This window comes from Bidens hawaiensis, unplaced genomic scaffold (assembly GCF_021521415.1).
Source record: "Bidens hawaiensis isolate Kalapana, Puna unplaced genomic scaffold, B.hawaiensis_p1.1 tig00053889_1, whole genome shotgun sequence".
Taxonomy (NCBI): Eukaryota; Viridiplantae; Streptophyta; class Magnoliopsida; order Asterales; family Asteraceae; genus Bidens; species Bidens hawaiensis.
The window spans coordinates 53,856-75,892 of record NW_027499686.1 but is presented as its reverse complement, the minus strand read 5'-3'; positions in this window follow the sequence as shown (position 1 = coordinate 75,892).

Sequence of the window (22,037 nt, the reverse complement as noted above, 5' to 3'; positions counted from 1 at the left end):
GTAAAAATTAAACACTTTGTACCATAAAGATAATGGCGCCAAATCTTTAGCGCGAAAACAACTGCTCCAAGTTCCAGATCATGCGTTGTATAGTTCCTTTCATTGACCTTGAGTTGACGAGAGGCATACGCTAAGACTTTGTTTCTCTGCATAAGGACACATCCGAGCCCTTGATGTGAAGCGTCGCAGTAGACGACGATGTCGTCCGTCCCCTCGGGCAGAGACAAAACTGGCGCACTACATAACTTTTGCTTTAACATTTGAAACGCTGCTTCCTGGTTTTCGCCCCAATCAAACTTCTTATCTTTCTGTGTTAGCGCGGTCAGAGGTAAAGCTATCTTGGAGAAGTTCTCAATGAAACGTCGATAGTAGCCAGCTAGTCCTAGGAATTGCCTCACCTCAGTTGGTGTTTTTGGCGCTTCCCAATTCTTGATGGCTTTGACCTTAGAAGGATCGACGTGTATTCCTTTCTCGTTTACAACGTGACCGAGAAAGTAAACCTCTATAATCCAAAACTCACATTTAGAAAACTTTGCATACAACTTTTCTTTCTTCAGCATTTCCAAAATTAATCTCAGATGTTGTTCATGCTCAGCTCTGGTTCGGGAGTAAACCAGAATATCATCTATAAACACAATCACAAACTTATCCAAGTATGGCTTGCACACACGGTTCATCAGATCCATGAATACAGCCGGCGCATTAGTTAGCCCGAAGGGCATCACTAAGAACTCATAATGGCCGTATCTAGTTCGGAAGGCTGTCTTCGGCACATCTTCCTCATGGACCTTAAGTTGGTGGTAACCTGACCGTAGATCTATCTTCGAATAATAACTGGATCCCTGCAACTGATCAAATAAGTCGTCAATCCTTGGTAAGGGGTACCGATTCTTGACTGTCAGCTTGTTCAGTTCCCTGTAGTCAATACACATTCTAAATGAACCATCCTTCTTCTTCATGAAGAGCACTGGAGCTCCCCAGGGTGAAAAGCTTGGGCGTATGAAACCCTTATCCAATAGTTCCTGCAACTGATTGGATAGCTCTTGCATCTCGGATGGAGCTAGTCGATAAGGTGCTCGAGCTACTGGTGCAGCTCCTGGAACCAAGTCGATCCGAAACTCGACTTGTCGCGGTGGCGGTAATCCGGGCAAATCTTCAGGGAAAACTTCTGGAAATTCGCGCACCACTGGTAAGTCTTCAATCTTTCGTTCTCCTTTCTTCTCTACTACGTGCGCCAGGAAGGCGTAGCATCCTTTCCTCAGGCACTTGCGCGCCTTTAGACACGAAATGAGTTTTATCGCAACTCCACTTCTTTCCCCTTGAATTACTAAGGTTTCCCCGCTCAACAGTGGGATCCGAACCTACTTCTCATGGCAAATAATTTCCGCGTGGTTCTCGACTAACCAATCCATGCCTACCACAATGTCAAAACTTCCCAAGTCTATTGGCAATAAGTTAATATTGAATCCGTGACCTCCCATGACCAATACACATTGCTCAGTCCTCTCGTTCGCGCATATCTGCCTACCATTGGCTAGTTCTATAGTATAAGGCGTGTCTAGCCTACTGGTTGCTAAGCCTGGGGAGTTTTTAAACTCAGTGGATATGAAACTTAGGTCAGCGCCAGTATCAAATAAGACAGATGCAAAATGGTCGTTAAGTAGAAACGTACCGGTTACCACATTCGGTTCTTCTTTTGCTTCGCCCGCGCTGATCACAAAGGCTCTCCCGCGAGCTTGGTTTCTCTTTTGCGGGCAATCCCGACTGAAATGTCCTGGCTTCCCGCATGCGTAGCAGTTATCGTTTACTCCAGTTTCTTTGACATGGCAATTTATCGCCTTGTGCCCTGGTCTGCTACATTTGGCCATACGATGCTTGCGCATTCACCCTCGTGGTGATACTTGCATCTGCTGCACCATGGGCGAGGCCCATTGTACCCTCTTCGTGGTGGCTCCAAGGCTTGTATCGCGTAAGCCCTTACGCTCTCCTGTCTCTTGAGTGGTGGTTGCTTGGAGTCGGACCCTCGGTGGTGAGAGTTCCATTTTCTCTTGGGGTCAGAGGTTCGCTGCTCGTTCCCACGCGAGGTCAACATGCCTGCACGGACCGTATCTCTTGTAAGAGTGATGGCCCGCGCCACTGCATCATCAAAGGTTGGAGGCGTTGCGGCATTGAGCGGAACTCTGATAACATGGGGTAACCCAAAGATATACCTCTCGATCTTTTTCTCCTCCGTGTTTGCCATATCCGGCACCATCTGGCAAAGTTCGTTGAATCGGTTGTTGTAGGCGTCGATATCAGCTCCTACCATGGCGTGGTTCCAAAATTCCTGCTGTAGACTCTGAATTTCGGCGCGAGAGCAGAACTTCTTCATCATCATATCCTTTAGTTCCTCCCAGGTCTTGTGGAGATCAACTTCTCGTCCCAATGTTTTCGTTTGAAGCTTCCACCAAGACGAGGCCGCTTCTTGAAACATGCAGGTCGCGTAAAGGACCTTTTGACTTTCACTACACCCGCTAATGGAGAGAACTGTCTCCATTTTGTCGATCCAGTTGTAGAGCCCAATGGCCCCTTCGGTGCCCTTGAATGGCCAAGGCTTACAGGCCATAAATGTCTTATAGGAGCATCCTTTGTCCAAAGCTCCTGATTCGGGTTCTGGGGTTTCGGTCTCTTGACGGCCCTGACTGGATTCCGCCTTGCTGGCCTCATGCGTTGCGATCGCCTGTGCGATTATTTCTGCGAGTTCCTCGGGTGTCATGGTAATTCCTTTGGCTCTGGTTGGAGGCATTCTCGTTTTTCTTGAAAGTGAAAATATATCAAACTTAGCGCATGTACCCTGAGCACATAATGTTTTTATCCTTAGTGTTCACTAGACATTGTGTGACCCGTGTTCCTAAGTGTGTGTGATTTTTCTTTCGAAAATATTTTCTTTGAAAAAAATATTTCATGCGATTCCCCTACGGTTATAGTCTAGGTTAAAACTTCTTTCCTAGTTCGCTATAACCAGTGCTCTGATACCAATCTGTCACACCCGGCCCTAAACGGCGGAAACAGCCGGGCGTGCGCGCGTGGGGATTGATAATCAAGCATGGGTCATTGCAAACATTCAAATAAATTTCCCATTTCTCATGACATGTCTAGTACAAAATACATTACATTGTTTAGAACATATAAAAACATCCAAATATGAAAAACGTTGAAGATTTCCGCGCCATATCCCCTTACACGGCGGGAACAACCACGCGTGTGGAAGGGATAGAACTAAAATCTTCCAAAAACCATTTTTATAGCTGTTCTGCGTGAAGTGCTCTACGTGTGACCCCTTGCGCTACTTAAATACCACCTGAAAGACACGTAAAAATATTTGAATCAGTATAAACTGAGTGAGTTCACAAGTTTCGGTGACTTGATAAATCGTATTGCATCATATTCTTGATAAAACCATATTGAAACATAGTTCTGATAACATCATTAAAACATATTCTTGATAAAACCGTCCCGCGGGTTTCGCGCGGACATTTCTGAAAACTATGTGCTCGTCCATGCAAAGTGGCGCGGCCACTACGAGCGAATTTAACCAGTAGTACTACCCCATGACCATACTAGGCGCTCGTCTATGCAAAGAGGTGCTACCCCTACGAGCGGGTTGATCAAACCTGTAGTCCCTACTCTTAGTTTCATTGATAAAGTGATCACTTTCTCGTTCTAGCGCACTCACATTGATAACCAAGATAGACACTATGAACAGATAATCGTTTGCATTGCTTGTAAATATACCATGATAAAACATAATTTAAACACGTGTCCCTCGCCCCGAAAACAGTTTAAAAACAGTGAAAATAGGGGCTGTGAGACTCACCTGTGATTCTTGTTAAGTGATGGTTTAGAGAGATTAAACGAGATTCGGGTTTCTTGGTGTTAGCCTCGAAATTGGTAGTCTAGAATATGTTTAAATAACAAGAAATATGTGTATTAAGACCAAGTAATCGAAGAATATAAGGGCTGGTCAGAAGAGTAAATCTCAAGACTAAAGTTTCGGCTTACCTAGCGATGGAACTGGAAACGAATGCTTGGGAGATGGTTAGTGCAGAATTACGGGTTTAAGAGAGGAGTTTGGAGTGTGTTTCTTGTGGTTGTGATATTTTTATTCAAGAATTGATATTTATAGGTAAATTCAAGGGAACACAATCCCTTGATTTAGGGGATTGAGATCTTATCATTTTGGGTGTAGTGATGACTAGGTATGGGGTTTATTATTATTTATTTAGGGATGGTGGTGATGGTCCTAGGGAGTGGTTATGAAGATTCTGATTGATTTGACAGTACATGCAGGACTGTGGTTGGTGAGAGTAGGTGCGGCTGACAGTTGACATTTCGTGTTACAGTACTGTTCCTGGTACTGTTGTCAGTGTGCTGTCAAAAGGTAAAAATCTCTGAAACACGCAACTGGTTCTTTCTGGGCGGGGGTAATCCCCTTTCATCTGAAGAATAGACTAAGTGTTTTGTGCGCGTAACCTTGCGCGTATAGCCTTCTGCGTGTAGGCCATTTCTTTGAACGTTGTGGGTCCGGCGGCTCCAGTTGGTCTTCGCGCAAGCATCCTTGTAGCGAATCCTGCGCGTATCACTGAGGAATCCTGCGGGTCCATCTGGCTCTGCTGGAACCAGCGTTCTCAGAGTTTAACAGGGTGAACTTTTGGATTTAAGCGAAAAGGTGGTTGGTTTCTGTGCAGACGTTCATGCGTAAAGGGTTTAGTTTTAAGGTGTCCCGCGGAGATTCTTCCCGCAGGTGTCGCACATAACTCCTTTTTATTTGATGCGGGTAGGTGCGTAACCTTCTCGTAGTCAGGGACGTTGAGTTTCATTTGTAGATTCTCCATGAGGTCTTGGTATTTCAACATAGTGATCAGTTATGTTGAAGTCAATTCCATCTTGGAGCTTCAAACAAACTAGCTCTCAATGTTCCCGCCATGCGGGGAGGTTAGTTCCCTTTTTCCGCGCGCGCATAAATGATTTGGGTCTTAATTAGGAAATTAGGATATTGTTTGAACATAGTTTTACTTATTGATCATTGAAGAGGTATGCAACCCATTAGACAGAAACGACATAAAATTGAGTTGTCATGAAAACACAACAAAAACCTGTGCGCGTGGCGCATATAATATATGCCCGCGCTGATCATAACATGGCGCGCATCGCATCCGCGCATGGCGCATATAACACATGCCCGCGCTGATCATAACATGGCGCGCATAATATTCACAATCACCTAATAATTAGGTTGATTACTTGGTTTATGGGATTGGGAAATTACCGGGTGTCACATTAGAAAAATCCCAAATTTCTCCTGGATGTCCCCTGCCATCCACATAGTCCCCTGTAATTTTTCCAGAACCAAAATCTTCTTTTACATGCCATATTCACTAAAACCGAGCTAGAAAATCCTAGAACTCGTTTAACTGAAAAGCCTACTTAGACTTCTCCAACGGACCTCAAATTTTGTGTGTGACTTATACATGATATAAAAAGCTTATCTGCAATTTTCCAGAATTTTTCATGATATTTAACTATTTTTCACCATTTTTGGCCAAAACCGAGCATTAAATTCACCAAATATTCATCCTTTATCCAAAAATTACCAAAACTTCACAGAACTCATATTTTCATGTGTTTAACACCTCTGTAAAATTTCATGACCTAACTCTAAAGCATCAACAATCTGTCCAAATCTCCAAAACCGAACATAAACCGAATATACATTAAATTCACCAAATATTCATCCTTTATCCAAAAATTACCAAAACTTCACAGAACTCATATTTTCATGTGTTTAACACCTCTGTAAAATTTCATGACCTAACTCTAGAGCATCAACAATCTGTCCAAATCTCCAAAACCGAACATAAACCGAATATACATTTCGTTTTCCGCCACTACAAGCTACAAACTCGTCTTTCCGCCTTATCTACCACTAAATACAGAACCTACAACCAACATACCACAATATCAAGCAAGTTACACTCACGATCAAGCCATTTCTTTCATGGTTTCGGTTATGATTCAAAAACAAGGATTTAACCGTAAAAATTCATTTTTGATTCGTTTAACTCCTTTCTTGGACCAAGATCCCTTGTATAACTCGTATACATCACTTGATCATGCAAGAATCAGTTTTCATCATTGAAACCTCATTTTCTTGCAAACTAACTCAAGAAACGAAGATGAACACGTGATTAACTCGGTTTTTACCTCGTTGTTCTTGCTACAATTCTTGGTTTTTAGCTCATGATCTTGAGAGGATTGAAGAACTTGGGAGTGTTTGTGTAAAAAAAGAAATGATGGAATGGAATGAGACCCTAAGGTCCGATCGGTTTGGTTAGGGGGGTGGGGTGGGACCCACCTCTCCATTCTAGTCCACATGTTTGGATTCTCGTAATCCGGATAATGTTTTGGATAATCTGGTTCAGTTCGTTTTTCGGTTAAATGTTTAATTCGGCTTAAAACGAGGCTAAAACGGTCGTTTTTCGGCTTAAAAATGAAATTTATATAAAACCGATTTAAAAACTTTAAAAACTTAAACCATGACATTTATTAACTTAAAACATCATATCATTAATTATCGCGCATCTTTTTCGGCTTGATCGATCATCTCTTGCTCGGTTTGGTATTAAAGGTTTCGTTTAATGTACCGACGTACCATTAAATCAAAATTCTTTTTCTGTGCCGTACTTTACTTATCCCGAAGCATTAATGCTTCGTAACATCACTAAATATTATAGATATCGTCTATAATTGAACCCTCGATTCGTTCGGTTTTTAATAATTATCGATCGATTAATCGCATATTCAATGCGGTGAATTATATATTCACGTACAATCAATACAATGAACCATGTATTCTCGTATAATTACCATGGTAACTCATGTACCCGACATTAAATATGACGTAACTATCGTCTACCGGTTAGGGTATCCCTGGTTTCGTCGGAATCGTTACATTCTCCCCCCGTTAAGAAATTTCGTCCTCGAAATTTTACACGCCCACTATCCCCTTTCGAGAGAAAGGTGGGGGGGTTTTTCCTTCAGAATTCACCCTCGTGTTACTAGGTATAATCTGGTCCTCGCTGTGAATTCCACTTAATCTTAATCAATAAAGCTTGGTATGTCCAAACTGTTTAGTTTTCCCGTCTACTATCTCTACGGAATTAGTTATGATATCAAGCATGTCTTCTATGAGTACCTCCATTACCGGTACTTTCGTTGCCTCATCGTCTAGGTACTTTTCAATCCGTATACATGGCAAAACATCATGTATAATACTTAGCCCCTGGAGTACTCTAATCGATAAACTAAATGACCAATCATGGAGATAGTCTCATGAGGTCCAATATATTAAGGAGCTATTTTTGGTTTTGCCAAACCTCATATCACCTCTCTAAGGTGATGCCTTAAAAATGCCTTGTCACCTCTTTCCAGTGACAATGGTTTCCTTTGAATGTTGGCATAAATCCTTTGCCAATCACGCGCTGCTTTCAACTCATCTTAAATATTATAAATCCGATTGGTTGTTTCCCGAATCAATTCAAATCTTATGGCTTGATTGACGCCCATTTTCAATTTAACAAATTGGTGATAATTACTTCACCCATAGAAAGCTTCAAGCTCTCGATGCTTCCTTCCCCGCCTTCCAATAATGAAAGTAGGATGACCATTTCGATCTGAGATAATTGAAAATGGTACCCCACGACGAGATACCATTTCACCATCATGAATTTGAGCGAGAATTCATTGTGGTAATCGTCATGGATTGGGATGAAATGCGAGGATTGGTTAATCGATCCGCGATTACCCAATTTACCTCATGCCTTTGATATATCATGGGAATTTGCGTCCCGAAATCCATTGTAATTTATTCCCACTATCATTGGCGAATTTTCTGTCGTTGTGGCGTTCCCCAGGGTTTTCGGTGTGCAGCCCTATCTCTTGCATAACTCAAATATCCTCCAACATACGTATCCATATCTTTCTCTAAACTCAGTCATTAATAAAATCCTTTCAGATATTCGCATCATCAATAGTCTAATCCGATCCCGGATGTATGGAATATTTCGATCTATGCGCTTCGTCCATGATTAATTCACGAAGGTCATGGAGAGTCGAGATCCAAACCCGATTTCTGAAATAGAGAATTTCGTCCACGCGTTGTTCGAAATTCTTCTAATTGCCGTAAAGTCCCTCCTTTTCCAATTGTTCCTCTTTCAACGCCTCACGTTGAGCGACTCGAATCAGATCCGAAAGGTTCGACTGGACTATCATCCCCAGCGCTCGCACTCGCAATGGCTTAACCCGGTCTTTCCTACTCAAGGCATCGGCTACGACGTTAGCCTTGCCGGGGTGATAACGGCTGTCACAGTCATAATCGCTTAACAACTCGACCCATCTTCGTTGCTTCATATTCAGTTCTTTCTGATCGAATATGTGCTGCAAACTTTTATGATCGGTGAAGATGGTGCACATCGTACCGTAGAGATAATGTCTCCAGATTTTAAGTGCGAAGATAACCGCTCCCAGTTCTAAGTCATGAGTAGTGTAATTTTTCTTGTGTACTTTTAACTGTCGGGAAGCATGGGCTATAACCTTATTATTCTGCATTAACACGCATCCTAACCCTCTACGCGATGCGTCACAATACGCAACAAAACCATCGTCTCCATCGGGGAGACTTAAAATCGGCGCTCGGCACAATTTTAATGGTTTCTACCTTATTTGGGTCTATGTAAAATCCTTGTTGCTTTACAACATGACCAAGGGATTATGCCTTCTTTATTCAAAATCACATTTCGAAAACTTCGCGTACAACTCCTCTTGCTTTAACACTTCCACAATTTTCCTTAACCGTCGTTCGTGCTCTTCTTTACGTTGCGAATATATCAAAATATCATCAATGGATGCTATGACAATTTGTCAAAATAAAGTTTACAGACTCGGTTCATGAGTTCCATGAATGCTGCCGGCGCATTTGTTAGCCCGAAAGGCATAACTAAGAATTCATAATGGCCGTAGCGAGTCCGAAACGCTGTTGTTGCAACGTCCTCCTCTTGGATTTTTCATTTGGTGATAACTATACTTAAGACCAATTTTCTAAATATAAATCGCCCTTTGCAGTTGGTTAAACAGATCATTTACTTCGAAGAAGTGAATACCTATTCTTGATCGTCACTTTATTCAATTCTCCCTAATCAATACATATCCTAACACTTCCGTCCTTCATTTCCCAAATAACACTGGTGCACCCCATGGCGACCAACTAGGTCGTATGAATCCTTTATCCAACAATTCTTGTAACTGATTGGATAATTCTCGCATCTCGGACGGTGCAAGTCGGTGGGGTGCTTTAGCAACAGGACCAGCTTGAGACATTAAATCGATTCTGAATTCGACCTGTCGGGTTGGCGGTAATCCAGGAAGTTCTTCTGGGAAAACTTGTGGAAATTGGCGTACCATCGGGATATCTTCTATATGTTTTCCTTTAAATACTTTGGCAATCGCGTTTGTTAAATACACCACGTCTTCTTGTCGTAAATATTATAACATCTCAAGATGAGATTAAAGTGGTAACATAATACCGTACACTTTTCTCTGTATCTAATCGCTTCATCGTCCGAAGGAGAGCTTCTAATCATCTTCTTTTCATATTTGATTTCAGCTTCATGTTGAGTTAGCCAATCCATGTTAACTATTACGTCAAAACTTCTTAACTTTACTGGTCGTAGGTCAATAAGGAAAGGATTAATCGTTCAGAGTAATAGGACAATTCCGAACAATTTAGTTAACCATTAGGGATTTACCGTTAGCGATTCTACCGTATGGGGTTCTATAGTTTCACTAATCGGTATCTTTCCAAATGATAGGAGGTTAGCAAGAACTAACTTCTATCGACGACCGTAAAAATATCGCTGAAGCCCATTGATTTAAAACTACAACGTACTTAATACCACCTTTGGATCATGACGTGCTTTATTCGAATTACTCACAAAAGCACGGCTCCTTGCTTGATCCGAGGTTGATGCTTGTCTTGAGGTTCGTCTTCCAACGACACCTTGGTTCAACTTTGGGCAATTTCTCTTGAAACGTTCTGTACTGCCACATTCATAGCAAGTACAACTGTTTGGCATAATTTGATTTCTTTGGATGGATTGTTATTGAGGTTGTTGGGTTCGGAGTGGTTGTACACGAATGGGTTGGGGTTGCCGGTTCACATGGCTTCAATTGGTTCTACAATTAGGGCATTACGTCCATCTTTACCACACCCGTGGCCTACTATCACTCGACATTCTTCTTCCTGCCGATGACCATATTTTCCACATTTAGGGAAGGACCCTTCATGCGGTTCATGTTTTCACACCAGAACTAGTCTTGGTATAATTCTGGGTTGTAGGACATACCTACTTATTCAAAAGTCTATCTTGCACTATACCTTTATCATTTCTCTTCTTTAATACTCGATGTCTCACCTAACGTCCTTCCAGTCCGCTTCCCATAGAGTCAAATATATCAATGCTGGCTTGTGACACAACCCTTCCAAAGGTTGTATATTTTACAGGATTGACTATACTCCTTATCGATGGAGTTAGTCCCCAATATTGCGCTCACTTCGCTTAGTTTCAAGAGTAATTAGCCATGTTACCAGACATGACAATTCCTTCAAACGATTAGCGTTTTCTAAGTGATCAGCATACAACATTTCTATATTCCATAGCTCATTTTCCAATCTCTGAACTTAATTACTCGAATAAAAGTGCTCTAGCACAAGAATTTTAAATCCTGACCATATCATCTGAGCAAAAATTTTCTAACTATAATTTTGTACCATCGTGTTCCATCACGATACAACATAATCTACCAACATATCTGTAGCATATTTCACTACACAATGTTCTAGACTCTTACCAATATCCTTAACCATTTCGATCTTTTCTATCCACTCGCTAATCTATTCCTCCCTTTACCATCAGTAAACTATTAATAATCCCCTTAACACAACCGATAAACATATCCTTCATACCGGATCTAATTCATTACGACTACCATTCATGTTTAGTTTATAACTAATACTTGTAGTGATAATAGTATTCGGTGGGACATTAACACTCTTAGTAATAACACTAAGAATTGAAATATTCATAATCATGTGATTGCTCGATCTATAAGTCTGCGATCACATTTACATCAACACTAGCAGTGATCTGTGATACGACATTCGGTATCATCATCTGCTATCTTTGAGCAATCAACTGAATCATATCAATCTCCATCATTGGAGTTACTCTTTTATGTCATTCTGCCGTACTCATCCCGTACGCAGTAATCAATACTAATCTCACCGTATAACTCGTTACCAGTTCAATCATAACAGCAGGTACACATACACACCAAATATTATCATACATATTACACATACCAGTATCTAGTATATATGTCCCACAAGTATAATAACATATGGACTTAACCTGACGTCGGTTAACGTTTAAATATGTTTCATAACCCTTGTCACCAACCGACATATAGATCTTTCTCAACAAAGATTAATGTTTAATATACTTGATTTCAATATCCTTCTGCATGTCAGCATAACCGATACATGCTCACCGTGCGCACCAAACGATTACGTACCACGGAGTTATAATATCTGTGTTTATTCGTATATCCGGCATACACAGTATACCACCTACGAACGAATAACCAACTATGCTATAATGATTCCAACACCTCTTTGTGTATGGGTAATCATTCTATTCGAGTATACATGGGTATAGGCATCTAACGGATGTAAGGTTAACATAGGGAGTTGCAAGGTTCAAGGTAATCGCGCAACATGGGTTGCCTTCAAATATTATTAATTACTATTATGGGAAACTCTATCACTTGCTCAGTCAATGTCCTCAGGCGTTCTAGGTTTGCTAAAATCAGTAATTCTCGATCTGGAAGTGGTATGTCTCATATGTTTGAGAGTGAGCAATACATATATATATTTCTATATATTATTTTTATCTGCTCATTTATTATCCATTTTATTATTATTATTTTATTTTTATTTTAATGGAATAAGAATGGGTTCAGGTACAGGTCCGTCCGTACGTGAGAGTTGGCGGTACGGGTGAACATAGGGGGTTATTAGGATATACGGTACCGGTGTTGGTAGGGTAAGGGATTTATCAATTTTGGTTGGGAGTGACGGTTACTAGATATTTCTGGTTAATGTCAAACGGGAGATCTAACTTGGTACTATCATAACTATGGCCCGATAAGTCAGACTCATTATCAACCGATGCTCTAGAAATTTCAGCATCCTCGGTACTTTTATTATTTCATCCCCCGGTTCCTTATCCGGGTCCCATTTCTCAATACATGTACCCACAAGATATGTACATATATATATATACACACATTAGCACGTATAAATAATATTATATACTTTACACATATGTTGCCATTTTTACCTATTAATGTACCCAGTGACTTCCCTGAATTCCCTCGTGCAGACAAGTCTGTTATTATGTTCCGGACCATAATAACTCACTTGTCCATTCAAGTTCATCCAGATCCCGTCACTATATATTATTAGTTAATATTCAGATCCTATAATACTTGAGCTACTGGTTATATTTTAGGTATCTTTTAAAGACATCCTAATTCTTTTATAACCAATGGCTCTGATACCAACTTCTGTAACACCCCGCAACCGCAGCGGAAACGTAAACGGGATGCAACAGACACCTCTGATATCAACCACATTGTTTATAAAGAAAACTGAATACATTAATATACTTCAAATTACATTATCTTGTATTTCATTACCGTCTAGGTGATACACACATCATACAATACGATACACAATTCTATTTGTTATAATGTATCCTAACATCCTGCACGCAAATCTTACACACATCAAGCACTTAGCACGTAAGCAATCACTTCATCTTAATTGTACCTGAAAAGCATGTGAGAAAACGGGTCAACTACGAATAGTTGGTGAGTTTCACAATTTGAGTAAACCATGATAAATCCATATCAAAATATATTATTATCTGGGGACACTGTTAACCCAGTATTGTACTCATTCCGGGGGCAATGTTAACCCAGAAACACGATGTAATTATGCTGAGCCCACAAGTGAAACCTCTGACTATCACACACAACCCCCGTGGCATATCCCCCGCCCACGGACCTGCCCCAAACCGCTATGTCTAACATTACATAGCAAAATATATATCAACAAAATAGACATGTGCAACTGGCTGGGAAACATCAGCAAATCCATGCCGGACCAGTTGGGTTTGTCAGACCAATAGTACTATCCACACTCTACCGGCTTTCAGTTAATCACTCGTGTTCCGGGGCCTTAGAATGTTAGCTACTCAGACAATTACCATCTTAGTACATTTCCGTACGATTCCCGTACAATAAAATATATATAAATCCACGCAAATCCATGCGTTCAGTATGTACTTATATATTTCAGTAAAAACATGCTTCCGCCCCGAGAAAATATTTAAAAACAATTCAGAATAAGGGGCTCGTGAAACTCACCTTAGCACATGCAAGCAGGTAACAACAATCATTATCAGTTAACACATCCAATCTGTAATATGATCCCTACGATCGTTATTATACAATTATTGTTTATATAATCTTTAACCGTATCAACCGGTACATCTGGGGACACTGTTAACCCAGTACTGTACCCATTCCGGGGGCAATGTTAACCCAGAAACACTTCCCCGGACTCAGATTGTGATATCGTTTAGAGTTCAACAGTCATGATTACTTTTAGTTTGTTTTCCCCGTTTTGCGTGCCTAGCACGGTTATCCGTTTTTACGTTCCAAAATTGAGTTTGGTCACACATGACCCGAAAATAGTCGTTGACTGATAATTTAATTAAAGTTGTGAAATTAGAACTCGGTTTAGACGCCCCGATTGGCCGCGGGACCCGTTTCCGTCTTTAGTGCACCGGAAACTGTTTTATCGGATAAAAATTACCTAAATCATCCGAATTATTTTCGGATGATTTATTTTTACTTGTTTAACTCAATTATATGAAAATAGTTCATTTTTAGGGTTTTTATACACCAGTCAGCTCGCTTAGGCGAACTTTACCGGTTTACGCTTTTTAAACTTTAAAAGTTTGTTTCTTGCACAAATAATTATCCGTTTAATCTCGGATCTTGAAATTTTGCACAAATCACTTTTTGACAGTGGGGAATTTTATAAAAATATTTCCAGAATTAATTTTTATATTTAAAATTTATTTATCTATTTTTAAACACCATTTAAACACTAAATATGTCGTAAATAACAATCGATCTTAGAAAAATCCAAAATTTCTCCTGGATGTCCCATGCCATCCACATAGTCCCCTGTAATTTTTCCAGAACCAAAATCTTCTTTTACATGCCATTTTCACTAAAACCGAGCTAGAAAACCCTAGAACTCGTTTAACCGAAAAGCCTACTTAGACTTCTCCAACGGACCTCAAATTTTGTGTGTGACTTATACATGATATAAAAAGCTTATCTGCAATTTTCCAGAATTTTTCATGATATTTAACTATTTTTCATCATTTTTGGCCAAAACCGAGCATTAAATTCACCAAATATTCATCCTTTATCCAAAAATTACCAAAAACTCACAGAACTCATATTTTCATGTGTTTAACACCTCTGTAAAATTTCATGACCTAAATCTAAAGCATCAACAATCTGTCCAAATCTCCAAAACCGAACATAAACCGAATATACCTTTCGTTTTCCACCACTACAAGCTACAAACTCGTCTTTTCGCCTTATCTACCACTAAATACAGAACCTACAACCAACATACCACAATACCAAGAAAGTTACACTCACGATCAAGCCATTTATTTCATGGTTTCGGTTATGATTCAAAAACAAGGATTTAACCGTAAAAATTCGTTTTTGATTCGTTTAACTCCTTTCTTGGACCAAGATCCCTTGTATAACCCGTATACATCACTTGATCATGCAAGAATCGGTTTTCATCATTGAAACCTCATTTTCTTGCAAACTAACTCAAGAAACGAAGATGAACACGTGATTAACTCGGTTTTTACCTCGTTGTTCTTGCTACAATTCTCGGTTTTTAGCTCATGATCTTGAGAGGATTGAAGAACTTGGGAGTGTTTGTGTAAAAAAAAGAAATGAGGGAATGGAATGAGACCCTAAGGTCCGATCGGTTTGGTTAGGGGGGTGGGGTGGGACCCACCTCTCCATTCTAGTCCACATGTTTGGATTCTCGTAATCCGGATAATGTTTTGGATAATCTGGTTCAGTTCGTTTTTCGGTTAAATGTTTAATTCGGCTTAAAACGAGGCTAAAACGGTCGTTTTTCGGCTTAAAAATGAAATTTATATAAAACCGATTTAAAAACTTTAAAAACTTAAACCATGACATTTATTAACTTAAAACATCATATCATTAATTATCGCGCATCTTTTTCGGCTTGATCGATCATCTCTTGCTCGGTTTGGTATTAAAGGTTTCGTTTAATGTACCGACGTACCATTAAATCGAAATTCTTTTTCTGTGTCGTACTTTACTTATCCCGAAGCATTAATGCTTCGTAACATCACTAAATATTATAGATATCGTCTATAATTGAACCCTCGATTCGTTCGGGTTTCAATAATTATCGATCGATTAATCGCATATTCAATGCGGTGAATTATATATTCACGTACAATCAATACAATGAACCATGTATTCTCGTATAATTACTATGGTAACTCATGTACCCGACATTAAATATGACGTAACTATCGTCTACCGGTTAGGGTATCCCTGGTTTCGTCGGAATCGTTACATGAACTTGGTCGGATGAAGCCTTTCTCGAGAAGTTCGTCAAGTTGCTTCTTTAATTCCTTCATCTCGGTTGGTGCTAGACGATATGGTGCCTTGGCGATCGGAGCAGTACCAGGAATAAGATCAATCCTAAACTCTACTACATGATCGGGAGGGATTCTGGGAAGTTCGTTGGGAAAAACATCGGCAAAAATTGGAAACAATAGGAACGACTTTGATTTCTTTGGGTTTAGATTCCTTGGTGACGTAGGCCATAAATACTAAGCATCCTTGATTTAAACATTTGTTAGCCCTTATCATTGAGATTAGGCTAACTCGGCCAGCATCTTTATCCCCTTCAATTTGAATGGTTCGTTTATCAGGGGCACGGAGTTCAATAGTCTTGCTATTGCAAAGGATACGAGCATGGTTGTCGGATAACCAATCCATACCCAATACAATATCAAAACCCGCAAGAGTCATAGGTAGTAATTGAATAGGCAATACGTAACCGGCTAATAAGATTTTTCCGTTTTCTAAAGCTTCGGAGATTTTAACAATTTCGCCACTAGCGGTCTCGACGCTTAGAGTTTTATTAAGTTTGACTAAAGGTTCGTTTAATAGACTACAAAAGTTATAATCTATAAAACTTAAGTTGGCACCCGAATCAAACAAGACTCTAGCATAAGTGTTATTAACTATGAACGTACCGGTAATGGTTTCCGGCATGTCGGCCGCTTTCTTTGTGTCTAGGACGAAGACTCTTGCGTTGCCCTTCTTGGGCTCATTCTTTTGACCGCTACCACCCGCACCACCAGTTGCAGGCATTCAAAGCTAAGATGTCCCATTTCCTTGCAGTTGTAGCAGGTCATCTTCTTTTTCCAACAATCGGCCGTAGTCGATGACACGATTCACAGACTCGTGGAATAAAATTGCATTTACCCCTATGATACTTCTTACAAACTTTGCATTGCGGAATGCTAGGATTGAAGCCAGACCTTCGTTGGTTAATTCCCTTACCCTTGAAACGGGTGTCTCCTCATTTCCTTGATTCGTGTGTGGTTACAACCTTCTTGTCTTCCTCTTTGTTGCGGATCATTCCGCCCATCAAGTAACCAGCCAACTCCATCGCAGAATCGGCGGTTTGTGGCAAGTGAGACCTCACCATATCACGAATTTCTCGTGGTAGTCCCCAAATATAATGTGTCACTTTGCTGGATTCTGGAGTAACCAGCTGGGGAACCAATCGACTGTATTCGTGAAATTTCGTGTTGTACTCACGAAGGTTTGTTCCAACAACTTTGTGGTTTAAGAATTTTGTTTGGATTTGGTCCGTTTCGTGCATCGGACAGAATTTCGACAATAACAACTCTTTGAACTCGTTCCAAGTCATGTTGTACATCACCTCCCTTCATCTACTCAAGATCAATGTGTTCCACCACTCTAGCGCTTCGCCATTAAACATAAGGGCAGAATATTGAATCTTCTCCTCATCAGAACACTTTCTTGTTATCACAATCGTCTCCATCTCTTCAAGCCACCTCACGGTTGTGATGGCTCCCTTGTCACCATGGACTCCTTTGGTCCATAGTATTTGAAATCTTTGAACGAACATCCACCAATTTTGAGTTTCTTAAATTCTTGACGAACACCTCCATCGGCATTTGACTCATGAATACTTTCGTCAATATGAGATGGTTTTAGGACGAGACTTAACAGATTTTTTAGAAGGATTAACGGATCGGGAATTTTTAGATTGCCTAGATTGTGATCTAGCTTCGGATTCTTCTCCAACAGCCTTTTTAATCATTTGCTGGACTTGATTTAGATATTTATCGGGAATTGGTTCTTCTTTTTCATTTCGGGGTCTTTCCCTTTATCTTTTTGTTTATCGACTTCTTTTCGAGAAACCTCACGATTATCACTTTGTCGAGACATTTTTATCTTTTTCTTTTAAATCTGAAATTAAACAATTTCATTTCTTAATTACAAGTTTTTTTTATCTTTATTAAACACACACACACACACACATATATATATATATATATATATATATATATATTATCTTACAACAAACTTATATATCGTTCATGCGATATATAAACCCTTATCCTTATTACATCAAACATTACATATAACACACAAACTAACTTAACACATAAACTCCATTTCTTGAGATCACACCATCATCACTCAATCTTTCATGAATTTCTTCACAACCTTTGTCAACTTGATGCATTTTCGAAGAATCTCTCATATCTTCTTCTTTTTTTTCCCATCAATAGCAATCTTCTTTCTCAATTCATCCGTCTCGTGTAAGGCTCGATCAAGATGTTCCTCCTGTGACTGGGGAATGTCATTGGGATAACCGTAGCGAGGTGGTGGATCACGGTACCCCATCATAACCACGTCAAAATGATTCCTTGGATCCGGATATGGAGAAGCAGTCACATCGGATTGGTAGTTGAAGAAAGCTTCAGCGGCCTCATTCTGTTCTCGGATCTCATTCGCTTGTTCTTCAACTGATGGGATCTTGCCTGAGTACGGTGAGAAGCTTGATAATGCTTTTCCCTTGAGCTCTTGAAGAAATTGCATGTAGGGATCTATGGAACCATAACCCAAGTAAGGTTTTACATCTTCTTGTTCATGCAGTTGATCATCAGATAATTCCGCATTCGGTGTCGTCTCTTCATTGGGATTCTCAGGGTATTCCTCCTCAGGTTCCTCCTCGGATTCTTCTTCCATTTATTCTTCCGGATCTTCTTCCTCTGGCTCTTCCTCTTCCCCCAATTCCTCTTCTTCAATTTGGGTAGTCTCCTTTGGCAATTCGGGCATGTGAAAGCTCTCGTACGTCATTGTCACCCTCATTTTGGGCTTGCGAGATGGTCCTTCATCATTGGGGTGGGAATCGACTGCATCCATGGTAGAAGTTCCGGTATGCCACCTTCGTTGATCTGAGTGGCATTGCATCCAGTCGGATGAGGGAGATCGTGGTTCCTCCTTGATTGATCGATTGGAGAGGAAAGCGTATGAAGGCTGAGGATTCGGTGGTAAGTGTGTTGAACCTTCGGATGGATAATAAGACGGGACTTCAGTTGGTTGATAGGTAGGAATCTCGGAAGGATGGTATATTGGGATTTCGGATGGTTGATACATGGGTAAACTTGTCGGATGGTAACTTGAGTGCCTTGGTGCTTGGTATACTTGATGTGGAGTATTGTCTAGATGGTAAATTGGACTTGGCTCTTTTTCGGGATAATAGCATGGCTTGGTTTGATTGTGTTCCTCGTTGAAGAATGCTTCATAATAATCCTTACTCATGACACCTCTTGGAAACTTGTAGTATTTTCTTACCCTTCTTATTTCATTATCATAGTACTCCATTAATTTCTCGTAAGACATCTTTGATGGGTGGTTTAGAATGTGGAGAGGGAAAGAAAGGGTTATCAGCCAATCTTATCCCTAATCAAATAAATAAGTAAAATATTTTCCTATGCTTGGATCGAAGCGTGGGTATTGTTTTATGATACCCAATTAGCTAAGATCGATGGCTCTGAAACCAACCTATCACACCCCCATCTTAGGCCTAAGCGTGTGATCGATAGTTGGTACCATATTTGTAAATAAATCAGAGTTACGGTTATTAGCGGAAGTCTTATAAAAACATAAGGATCGAATTTATAAATATTTACATTACAAAAGACAAGACGAAAGTCTCGTTTAGTTTTACTTGCTTATAAGTTTTACAAAATCACCATTTAATATTTAACAAAATTATCCGAGCCATCGGATTCTTGAGCCCTTCGTCTTCACAAGCTCTATTCTTGATTACCTGCAAAATGTTAGAAAATACGTCAGCAACGAATGCTGGTAATATGCTAACGTAAAAATATTTTCTTTACTTAATCACCCCTTGAGACCACGTAAGTCTCGGCCCACCTTGGCTTAGGAATAATCAAGTTAAAACAACATCATTATAAACTCGAGTCTCTACACTAGGTCACCTCAGCAAAACACCGCAGCGTTTCGACATAACTTAGGTACCATAAATATAAACATGGTCAGTCTCACTCGAACGTAACTTAGGTCCGGCCCATCGTGGCTAGAGGTCGTGACCAAGCGTGGTGCGATGTTCCCACCGCATTTTTTCACTTATTTAAGGATCCAGACAAACGTATACTACAGCCTGAGGGCTAAGCTTATACTTTTATTTATAATGTTTTTAGAGACACTTAGTCTCATGTAAAATTTTTCACATAATCAAGTTGACTCATTTGAAATCAAGTTTGTAAAGTGGGGCGTATTCACCTTTTCAATTTGGGATCGGCTTCAAACACCGTCCGTGGGTCTTTCCCTTGCTATCTCGCACCTATAGTACGAGTATAACTTTTGTTAGTCGGATATACAATCCGGCTTAAGACCTTTATCTTATTTACCTCGATGAACCTTTAGTTCAATACTCTTGTACTTTAAAATCTTTAGTTAAAAAGTAATATTTATAAACCTTTAGTTTATTAAAAAAAACCCTACGTTTCTTCTTCTTTAAGAAACGTATTCTTTTCTTTATTATTTAAGAATACCCTTTATTACTTAAATAATATTTATAACAAAGAATTTTATATATATATATATATATATATATATTTACACATATATATACAAGTATATTTATATCTCTTTTCTTTTCTTAGTTATGTATATTTCTTGAGACATCGAGTATAATTTCGACTTAGGGTATTAAGCCTTTATAATATTTTATTATTTTATTCGGGCATTATGCCTACCTTTGTCGGCTTATAAATACCCTAGAAAGTTGGGCAGCACTTTGACGCCTTTCACTCTTTTCAACTCTCGCTTGATCAACACTTCACTCGAGTACGCAAAACGAGACACCAACTCTTCATGGCACGTTCTTCGAGATGATCGTCGGGGTGTCGAACAACACCACCTTCTTGTTTGGAATGTCGTTGGGAGTGGTACGAATATCGAGGTATGGCACGGAAATCAAGGAATTGGGCACGTTTATCGAGGTGGATCGAGGGCACGAACTTCGAGGTGTAGAGAGATGTTAGAGTGAGAGTGGGATACCGAATTTTGGTGTGTGAAAATGAGAACCCGGACCTTGCTATTTATAGACATGATTTTGGATCCCATTGCGGTACGCGATGGGTCCCTTGGCCAGGGCCGGCCCAATAAGGTAACTAGGTGAAGCTTGGGCTTTAGGCCCCCAAAATTTTGAAGGCCTCATCTTAAAAAAAATATTATACGCATATATTAGATTTACTTTTGCTTCATAAACATTCGTTTGCTGTATTGTAGTGATAAGTGTTTTGAGCTGCTATCATTAACACCCACGGTCAATTCCCTGCAGCTTCACATATATTTATATTTCTAGCCCAAAAATATTTCAACTTCATTACTGCACTAATGCAGAACACATCCATTTCATTTTATCATTTTTTCCAATGCCTACTCGTGCATTTTCTTTTTTCTTTTTTTATTTTTTATTTTTTGTATTCTATATGTATTTTCTTGCTAGCATTTGTATTATAAAAGAGTCTTTTTTTTTTCTTTTTACTTACACAGCAAGTATGTCCTAAAGATGTGTGTCCTAAACATATTTGTATCATTGTATCAAAGTCATTGAACATAACTTAAAGTTGTTTTTTATAAGCAAATTACTTATATGTTGTAGTTGGGTGTAAAAAAATGGTTTTGGATTATCTTTTATGTTAACGGGTCAAATTTCGTGAATGTATCAAATAAATTGAACAATTTCGAAACTATTCATTGAATAAAAATAATCAAAAGGCCTCCTGACTTTTACTTCGCTTTAGGCCTCCTAAATGGTTGGGCCGCCACTGCCCTTGGCTAGCCCGTCGCGTTCCGCGACGTAGGCCAGCTGAGTCATAGTGTAGGCCTACCACGTGGCGACATGTGGCATGCGTTGCGCCACGTGGCGACAGACGGTGCCACCGTGTGCCACGTGGCACACGTGTCAAAACGTGTCAGACAACCCATCGCGCTACGCGATGGGTCTCTCTTCTGATCCATCGCGTATCGTGATGGGTTAGGAAAACAAAATTTACATTTTAAACCCTTGAGTTTGGAATTTGGCAGAATGGGTCCCTTAACTTTGGATTTTTGGCATTTTTGGCTCGAAATTTCCATGATGTTACACAATT